At 37.7% G+C, this 10,676-nt stretch overlaps 1 non-coding gene across 1 annotated transcript; it reads right to left on the bottom strand.

Annotated features, from left to right (window-relative positions):
• Positions 1 to 5,809: 5,809 nt before the first annotated feature.
• LOC138890955 (small nucleolar RNA R71) lies at positions 5,810 to 5,915 on the bottom strand. Its single transcript, XR_011407317.1, has one exon. It is a non-coding gene; the product is annotated as a small nucleolar RNA R71 (small nucleolar RNA).
• Positions 5,916 to 10,676: the final 4,761 nt, after the last annotated feature.

A 10,676-nucleotide genomic window follows, 5' to 3' on the forward strand; every position in this document is an offset into this window, starting at 1 on the left:
TTACCCATTACATTATATAATACTTTGAGCATGAGTGCACACATATATATTTAAATATTTTTGAACAAATATAATATTACTATACATAATTTGAGACCAGGAACATGAATTCACGTGCCCCATGGAACCTCGCTAGATACGCCCCTGTTGTTAGTTCTGAATGAAGACAATTGTAATCTGTCCATATTCGTTAGGCAATCTTTGTGCAAACTCCTTATTTTGACCTTATCTTCTCACTAGTCATGATATACTTACAATGAATGGCCAATACTATTACTTTAGCTAAAGGGTGCTTACGAATACCTTGTTATATTTATAGTCTGAAGAAAGCATATGATCCGGACAACAATTATTATATTTATCAATCTGATTTGCAAATAATATATTTTTGTTGATTAGGAAGCTCAATATCACATGGTTTTGAGGTCTACTAATAAGCTCACAAACGGAAACGAAAATTAAAATAATTAACTGAAACCGAACAGACAAAATCCGAACCGATCCGAGTCTAATTCAATTCGGATTCGGATTACATCCGAAATCCAAAATAGTAATCCGACAATGCCCAAATCCGATCCGATCCAACGGAGACACAGGCCTATTCCTAATATGTTTTTATTTCAATTTTAGAGTGAATGGTTGAAAAAAGTTCCCTTTAAACTAGTACATTCTAGGAGTTCTTTTCAAGAAATGTTTTGGACTGTTATGGATTTATTGATAAGCAAATTGAAACTTCTGAATATAAGACATTTTTCTAATAATTAAATGTAACTAGCATTCTTTGTAAAATTTTGTTGAATTTATTTTTCGTATTTAACCAGATAAACCTCTTTTTTTACAATTAGTTCAACCCCCTCCCATTACTGCTAGCTCCTCAAAATTGTGTTCTAAAATTGATTAGAAGTTGAAGAAATAGTTTTTTCTTACCTTAGATTTTTCTTTTACTTTCAAACAAATGCATAGCACAAAATTGTTTCTTTTTTATTTTAATATATTTGCATAAAGTATAGTTTCCGTTGAATTCCTGACAAGCTATAATCCAATTGAACTTAATTGTGTATGAGACAGCGTGATCAATATCACTTGCTTGTTCTAAACTAAATCAATAATTGACTAGACCATTTTTGAAAGAAAAGCTTGGGAAGGGTTTTGATCAACAAACATAAAAAACTATTGTATTTGTATGACATAGTAGTTTTTTTTAGTGTGAACTTAAAAAGTTAACTTATAAATAAGGCAGAATAGCCGAATAGACACCTCTACTTGTCCTGTTTTGTCATCCCGGTCCCTATACTCAAAAATGTTTCATTCAGGCACTCTTAGTTATTAAAACAAACTACTTTAAACTCCTCTGACTGTTAACCGAGTATATGTGGCAATTTGATAAATGAGTTGGACAAAATACGTGAATTTCACGCGTATAATGAGCATAAATATAAAAAGTTCAACTAAAAATAATTATAATAAAAATAAAAAAAAGGAAAAGTAAAATATAAAATAATAAAATAATAAAAACAAAATATGTCCCCTTTCTCCATCCCCTCCCCCATTTTTTTTTAATATTTCTACCGTTCCCCTTTCCCCACCCCTCCATCGTTTTCTCCCCTTTTTCCTTTCCAGTTCTTCCCTGTTCTTCGTTCTTTCCATTTTCTTAAACCTTGAATCAATATTTGAAAATATATATTTAAGAACCCTTTTATGAAGAGCAACCAACATTAGTGTTTTGAGATAAATTAGATCGATGGCTATTGTAATCTTTAATTTGTTTTGGGTAAGAATTGTCTCATGACTAACGAAATTTCATGTGGTGGAGTCGATATTTAATAATGGATTTATTTGATAGAGAGAAGCTGAATATCTAAAAAAAATCAATTTGGCAGGTGAGGTGCGGCAGATGCGACAGTTTTGGATGGGTAAAGAGGGGTTGACTAAGGTCTTTGCGAAATTAGGTTGGGTATATAATGTAAAATTATATGGACATATGAGGATATTGAGGAATTTCAGTGGTGGTGCAGTAGCATCAATGGAGGAAAAAAGTTCAAGGTGGTTCACATGGTAGATTGAAGTAGTGAGTGGCGGCGTTGGACAAAAATCTCTGAAGGAAAAATCTGAACGAGGTAAATTGGATAATGGTAGTTTTTAATCATTCATGGTTGTAGTGTCACTGGTAAAGGCAGAAAGTTGAGGTTTTGTTTGTGTTGTGGAAAACAGAGAGAGCTGATCAAAGGTAGGGGATGAGTGGAGTGAAAAAGAAAGAGAAATTAAAAAGATTTAAATTAAAGAGAAAAATAATGATGTGTCATAAAAAATCTGATGTGGAGAATGATGTGTCATCCACATCGTGCGTTTGAAGAACACGCGAGGTTAGAGGTATTTACAGTAGTGTTTTTTAACAACTACGAGTGTCTGGATGAAACTTTATACAGTATAAGGACCGGGATGACAAAATAAGACTGGTAAAGGTATTTATTAGACTATTCTGCCTATAAAAGATAGCATTTTTTTTTAAAAATTCTGCTACCTACGTTTGCAAACTAAAATGTGCAGATGGTCCTCCAAGCTAAAGGGGAAAAAATTGAAAATTGAAGTAAGTTAGTTACTTTTTCTTATTTTAAATTTTCCCTTCCAAAAAAATTCCTATTATTGGGCAGTGATACTTCTTTTTCTTTTTAAATTTAGCTGGGATATTGTTTTCAAAATAATATATATATATATTATAATAACTCTCTTAAGCTTAGGAGAAGCTCTAGTGGTTCAGGACTGATTAAACATTTTATCATAAACTGCTATCACAAGATTTCATAGAGAAATATCAAATAAGTCTTAAAAAAGGTAATTCCAAATGAGATAAAGCACATTTTATATTATATGTCAAGAGATTTTGGACACATTTCTGTAGGGATTTACTCAATTTTCATTGAAACAAAAGATAAAGAATTATCTGAAGTGAAATCGGCTGTGGACAAAACATCAATAGAGGTTGTAGAAGAGTGTTAATGTGATGACCCAATAGGTCATTCATAGTTTTAACCTTAAATTCTAAGTATCGAAATCTCGATTAGCTCCATTTAGCCTTCTTTGATGTGAAATCTGATAAAAAAGTATGAAATCATGGAGTTGACTTCGGTCAACGTTTTGAGCAAACTGACCCGGATTAGTGTTTGACGGTCCCGGTAGGATCGTATCGTTATTTGGGACTTGGGCGCATGCTCGGAATCGAATTCGGAGGTCTCTAGCTTGAATTATCGCAATTTATTAAAAACTAAAAGCTTAAAGGTTTAAAGAATTAAAAAGTTTGACCGAAGTTTGACTTTGTTGATACCGGGTCCAAATTTTGGTTCTGGAACTTGGTGTAAGTTCATTACTATATTTATGACTTGTCTGCAAAATTTGGTGCAAAACGGAGTTGATTTGACGTGATTCTGATGCCAGGTTGAAAAGTTTCATTGAAAATTTCCTTCCTTTTGGTGTCCGATTCATAGTTTTAGGAGTTATTTTGGTATTTTGATAGCGCACGCGAGTTTGTATGATATTTTTGGACTTGTGTGTATGTTTGGTTTTCAGCCCCGAGGGCTCGGGTGAGTTTCAGATAGGTTGCAGATGTTTTGAACTTATAAATGTCTGGTTTTCTTGACTTCTGCTGGTGTTTGATGAATCCTTCTTCGCAATCGCGAAGATACTCCTACGATCGCGAAGGGTAGTTGGGACTGGGGTGGATTTTACTCTTAGCGAATGCGAACTATTGGACGTGAATTGATGTGTGGCTATAATTCATGGTTTAACACATTATGTGCCTTGCATTTTACATGTTTTAATGATAAATTACACTTTATTTGCGCGTAATGGAGTCTATTTTATGTGTAGGTGAATTGGAGATAAAAGCAGAGCAAAAGGGATACTTAAACGTTGAAAGTGTACTCGAGAATAGTGAAAAGGAGAGGCCAGGCAAATGGCAGCTCAACCAGGCTTTAACCTGGCGAGGCCAGCCAAAGGCCAAGCTGAACTAGGCTTTAGCTGGCGAGGCCAGGCTGAGGCTGGCGTTAGGCTGGGGACGCTAGGCCTGGAGCCAGGTCCAGTCCGAGCTTTGAAGACTTAATTCGTCTCATGGTTTGACTAGGACTTGGCCTATACGTTTAGGTCTTTTCCTACACATATAAATAGACCTAAAAACGTCACTTTTGACATACTTTAGACAGACGAGAGGGAGATCGAGATTGGACATATTTGAGAGATGATTCGACCTAAGGAGGCAAAAACACACTAGGAGTAAGGCAGAGAATTCTTCTACGAGTTTTTTACTTCCTTCTTCCTATTTTCATTATTGGTTATGAATTCTAGTATTGTAGTTTTGCATACTATTATGAATAGCTACTTTGTTATCTAGGGTTTTGATGGAACCTTTTGGAGAATGATTTTCCTGCTACGTTAATATAGATTTGCTGTAGTATTTTCTCTATTTGTTCAACTACGTTATTATTGTGGTTGGTTGAAGAGCTCTCAATCGACCGTACCTATTTAGTGTGTATTACTTGGGAGAGAGTGCAAATTTAGGTAGTTGTTGAACAACATCACTCCTAACGTATATGAGGGATCAATACGGAGGGTTTAAAGGTGGGATTAGGGATAACGAAACTTTGGTGCGATCCGAGTGAGCCGTAACTAATGTCAGCTAGCGTAATTCGGGAGAATATGTTTAGTAAATTGTGGTAATTACTCGAGAGAGAGTTACAACAGTCAGAGTGCTCATGATCGGTATAGAAAACTTAGGCAAATTTATAGAAAACGTAGCAGAAAGGATTTAGACAATAGGGGAAATCATAACTCTAGATCTCCTTAATCTTGTCTCAATCCTTATCCTTGTTAATTGATAGTTTTACTGATTTTTAGTATTTGTTAGTTGATTAAATAAAAATAAATATTATAATCTTTATAATTAGGAGATTTTTGGGACTTATGTTTCTTAGCAATATTGAACAGTTGTAGCTAAGCCTTGGTTCTTTGTGGGATTCGACTCCGGACTTATAAACCGGATTTTATTTGCAGCAACCGCTTAGTTATTTTTTATAAGGCATAGTTGAGCGTGATCAATTTTTTGGCGCCGTTGCCGAGGAATTAACGGTGTTATTATTTGCAGCTAAAAGAAGTGCTAAAATTCTTAACGTAGTCAATTTTCTTCATTTTAAACCAAGTACATTGAAATTCTAACGTTTGTAGTCTTGGGTGTTACAGGTGCATGCCTAGAAACTCCTCAAGAACTGAGGAATTGTTCGAAGCATTATCAGATCCTGAGAAAGTTTTCAAGGCACTGAATCGTGCAAACAAGAAAGGCAAATAGCAACAGAACAAATCGAACTAGACATGGATGACGGAATAGAAAATCCAAACAACACAAACAATGCGAATGACCCGAACAATCAGGGTGTGGTGCCTCTTGTGCCAGAAGCAGCATTGTATGACTGGGCACAACCCACCACCGAGAATCTGGCAACCGTAATTGCAGTCTCTCAGATACAAGCGAAATCATTTCAAATCACAAATAACATGCTACATTTGTTGCAGAACAAGGGACTGTTCTCAGGGTCATATGTTGAAGATCCTCAGCAGCATCTGAAGAATTTCCTGTCGATATGTGCCACGCAAATGCAACATAATGTGACACCGGAAGTAATAAGGCCATTGTTGTTTCTATTCTCAGTGACGGGAGTGGCTCAAACTTGGCTTAATTCACTGCACATAAACTCCATCACTACTTGGGAGGAATTAGTCAAGCAATTTGTGAACAAATTCTACCCACCTAATAAGATTGCTCAACAAATTGATGAGATATTGAGTTTGGGACAGAAACCAATAGAGCCATTACAAGAAACGTGGGAGAGGTTCAAGGGTCTACTGGTTAAGTGTCCACATCATGCAATTTCAGAGCAGATGTTGAGGCAGAGGTTTTACATGGTATTGGTAGATAGCTTGAAAGCCAATGTTGATGCTTCAGCAGGTGGAGATTTTTGAGCAAAACAATCAGAGAAAGCAAGATCCTACTTGACAAGATGTCCCAAAACTCAGGATGGATGACAAGAGACTCTCTAATCACTCATGTAGTTCACTCAGTGGCTTTAGACCCAACTAACTCCATAGCTGAAAATATGGCCACTCTAGTGACATAAGTGAGTATCCTCACCAAAAAGATTGATGAATCAGGTTAGAAGCAGCAGGTACACATAGTTGATGCAACTAATGGGGGCTTATGTACATCATGCATTAACCAACCATATGTTTGCCCGTGGAGTACGGAAGGTGATAACCAGCAATATTAGGAAAATATGAACTATGTGGCCAACTATGAGGGACAGAGGCAAGGTGGTCAGAATTGAGGTCAGCAGAATCATCAATATAGACCAGCTCAGCAGCAGTACAACAACAACAACAATCCTGGGGCTATGCGACCACATGGTCAAGTGGTGCCTTACCAAAGGCAACATGGTTACAACCAGCAAAATCAGCAACAAGCTTATCAACAACCTCAACAACAACAGATTGTGAGACACAATGATGGGTTTGCTGAACTTAAGGGGATGATGCAACAATTGATTGGGTCCACTGGAAAAATAACTGAAAGAGTATACTCACATGAATCAACGATAAAGAATATTTCGATTCAATTAGGACAAATTTTGATGGCTTTAAATAATCGTCCCCAATGGACGTTACCTGCAGACACACAAATCAATCCAAAGGAGCAGGGCCCGAATAGCTTATGGTAGTGAGTCTACGAAATGGTAGAGACCTAGATCAAGAGCAAGAAATGGCTCGTGAAAGCCGACCTACTAAAACACTGGTGTCAATACCCATTGAGATAGATGATTTCAACAGGGTTAACTGAGGTGATGATATAAAATGCACAAGAGAACACCAGCAAATAAAAAGAGGTTGTAAGGGAGACTGAGGTAGCACAAGAAACGACAGTAAAAGGAGTGTCTGGACAAGAAAAAAAATCAAATCACAGGGAAGAAGCGACCTCCAGCACCATTCCCATAGAGATTGGCCAAGTATCAGAAAATGAGCAGTACGAGAAATTCTTGGAGATGTTGAAGCAAATTCAGGTAAATATTTCATTGATTGATGCCTTAAAGTAAATGCCTTGTTATACAAAAAATGATGAAGGACTTGATGTCTCATAAGTTCGACTTTCAAGACTTGGCCACCATTACACTAACTTAGACATGTAGTGCTATTGTGACGATACCCATAGTTGAGAAGCTATATGACCCTGGGAGTTTCACAATCCCATGCACAATAGGAAACTATGTGTTTGCTAAGGCACTGTATGACTTGGGGGGCAAGCATAAACTTGATACCACTGGCTTCTACAAAAGGTTGGGCATTGGAAGAGCTAGACCCACGTCCATGTTTGACCAGACAGTGAAGAGGCCCTCTAGTATTCTTGATGATGTATTAGTACAAGTTGGGAAGTTTGTGTTCCCGACAGATTTTGTCATTCTTGACTGTCGGGTTGACGATGAAATTTTCATAATTTTGGGAAGACCATTCTTGGCCACTGGGAGAGCTCTAATTGACAGTGAAACTAGAGAGCTCAAAATGAGATTAAATAATGAAGATATAACATTCAATGTGCAGAAATCTATGCGGAGACCAAGTGAATTTGCTAATTGCTCTCTAATAGATGTCGTGGATGTAATTTCTGAGGAGGAAGACGAGACATTGAACACTAAAGACCCTCTAGCAGCCTGCTCATGAACTTAGATGAAGCCAATGGAGAAGACTTGGCGGAGTGGGTACTTGCTCTTGAAGGCCAAGGTTTTTGGAGAAGGGAGCTCGAATTTGAGCCTTTGCACTTAGAGGAAAGAAAAACTCCTCCAGCTGAGCCATTGATAGAAGAGCCACCAAAGTTGGAACTGAAGCCACTACCACCTCATCTCACGTATTCCTTCTTAGGACCTAACTCAACTTTACCTATTATTATCTCATCTAGTTTGTTAGATGTACAGGCAGAACAACTTTTGCAAGTACTAATAAAGTGTAGGACTGCAATTGGTTGGACCATTGCAGACATTAAGGTTATCATCCCGGCCTTCTGTATGCATAAGATTTTACTGGAAGATGGGCACAAACCTTCTAGAGAACATCAAAGAAGGCTGAACCCCAACATGAAAGAAGTGATTAAGTGGTTAGATGCGGGAATCATATTCCCCATCTCTGACAGCAACTGAGTTAGCCCAGTTTAGTATGTGCCAAAAAAGGGAGGTATGATGGTAGTGAAAAATGAGAAGAGCGAATTGATCTCTACACGAACAGTCACATGTTGGCGAATCTGTATGGATTGCAGGAAGTTGAACTTGGCTACCTGGAAAAACTATTTTCCACTGACATTCATTGATCAGATGCTGGATATATTGGTAGGGAGGTCCCATTTTTGCTTTCTGGATGTGTACTCGGGGTATAATCAGATCTCTATTTCCTCGAAGGACAGAGAGAAAACATCGTTCACTTGCTCTTATGTAATCTATGATTTTTGGAGAATGCTATTTGGCCTATGCAACACACCTGATACATTCCAAAGGTGCATGATGGCCATCTTCATGGATATGGTAGATGAAATAATGGAGGTGTTCATGGATGACTTTTCAGTGGTGTGGAACTCATTCGATGATTGCCTTATGAACTTGAGAAGAGTATTGAAGAAGAGGCTGGTAACAACACCTATCTTAGTTTCTCCTGACTGGGAGCAACCATTTGAGCTGATGTGTGATGCGAGTAACTATGCTGTGGGAGCAATTCTTGGGCAGCAAAAAGGCAAAGTCATGCATCCAATATACTACGCAAGTAGAACTCTGAGTGGTGCCCAGTTAAATTACACAGTGACCGAGAAGGAGATGCTGACAGTGGTATTCGCATTTGACAAATTCAGGTCATACCTGATAGGCTCGAAGGTAATTGTTTATACTGACCATGCTGGTATCAGGTACTTAATTGAGAAGAAGGAGTTAAAATCGCGCCTGATTCGATGGGTGCTACTGCTGCAAGAATTTGATTTGGAAATCCGTGATCGAAAGGGAACGAAGAACCAAGTAGATGATCACTTGTCTAGGCTAGAAGGAGCTGAGAAGAAGGTTGAGGTAGAAGATATCCTGGAAGCTTTCCCAGATGAACATATATTAGCCACAAGTCTTGAGGAAGCGTCATGGTATGGAGATATTGCAAACTACCTGGTGAGCGCTATTGTTCCTTATGACCTTTCTTCTATCCAAAAAAAAAGTTCTTTCGTGATTGTCGCACCATATGATGGGCATTTCGGGGGAGTAAGGACAACTACGAAATTCTTGGAGTCGGGCTTCTACTGGACAATATTGTTCAAAGATGCACATTTATGGATAAAGGGTTTGATGAATGCCAACGAACCGGGAATATTTCCCGCCGACATGAGATTCCTATGAACCCAATTCAGGAGGTAGAAGTGTTTGATATATGGGGAATCGATTTCATGGGCCTTTCGTCAGCTCATATGGTAACAAGTACATACTCATCACTGTGGACTATGTGTCCAAATGGGCGGAGGCTACATCGCTCCCTACAAATGATGCAAATGGGGTAATTGGTTTTTTGGAAAAGAACATATTTACCCGATTTGGCACTCTAAGGGCAATAATTGTGAGCACGTGATTTTTGCCCTATATGAATTACTCCCAGAAATTCAAAAAATAAAATAAAATAACTTCTGTCGGTGTTTGCAATTTGGTGGAATTTTGTGGCCTTTTCTGTTAATTTTTTGCATTTTGTCTGTGCATTTTAATTATTGAAAAATACAAAAATATACATTGCATCTGCATTTAGGATTTAATTTTACACATTTTGTAGATTAATTAGTAAATTAGTGTTTTACAAAATGGAAAATCAAAAAAAATAACTCATTTTTTGTTTTTAATTTTGAGTTTCGAATTTTGGTAGTTTTTCTTTTAATTTGATATTTAATTATTTGTGGTAATTGTCATTTAGAGTTAATTAATTTAAGTTGGTAGGATAATTTTATTAAGAATTAATTTAGATTTTGAGTTTTAATTTGAAAAGAAAAAGAAAAGAAAATCAAAAATTGAGTCTCATTTGTAAGGACCCAAAATTGGGCCAGTTCTTGTTTTTAAAAATCCCAGGCCCAAGATTTTTTCCCCTCAGATCCGGCTCAGATTGGCCCCAACCCGGTCCGTCCCATACCCCAACCAAACGGTGCCGTTTAGGCTGAAATAAATCTCAGCCGTCTATGATCTTTAATCTAACGGCCAGGAACTGGGGTTCTTCACGTATATAATTGTCCGAACTCTAACCCCCCCTCTTTCACTCGCCTCTCTCACCCCCCATCAGAGACTCCCCAAGAACCCTAGAAGCCGCCCCATTTCTCCACCGCTTTAGGGTAGCGGCGCCACCACCAATCACCCCCAAATTAACACCCCTTGATTGCAGTGAACCCCTTATCCCAAATCCCTGACCCATTCTCCTCGAATCCCCCTGGATTTGTTCGAATTTTAGATCAAAGGCGGAACCCTAAAATCCTAAATTCTTCCAAATCAAAATCCCGTTGAAAATTTGGGTCCATTTCGACTTTATTCATGTGTTCTTGATAAGAGCACATGATTAATATCGAATTGGACCGGAAAATTGGAAGGTTCTTT

The sequence above is a fragment of the Nicotiana sylvestris genome, chromosome 4 (genome assembly GCF_000393655.2).
Source record: "Nicotiana sylvestris chromosome 4, ASM39365v2, whole genome shotgun sequence".
NCBI classification, from domain to species: Eukaryota; Viridiplantae; Streptophyta; class Magnoliopsida; order Solanales; family Solanaceae; genus Nicotiana; species Nicotiana sylvestris.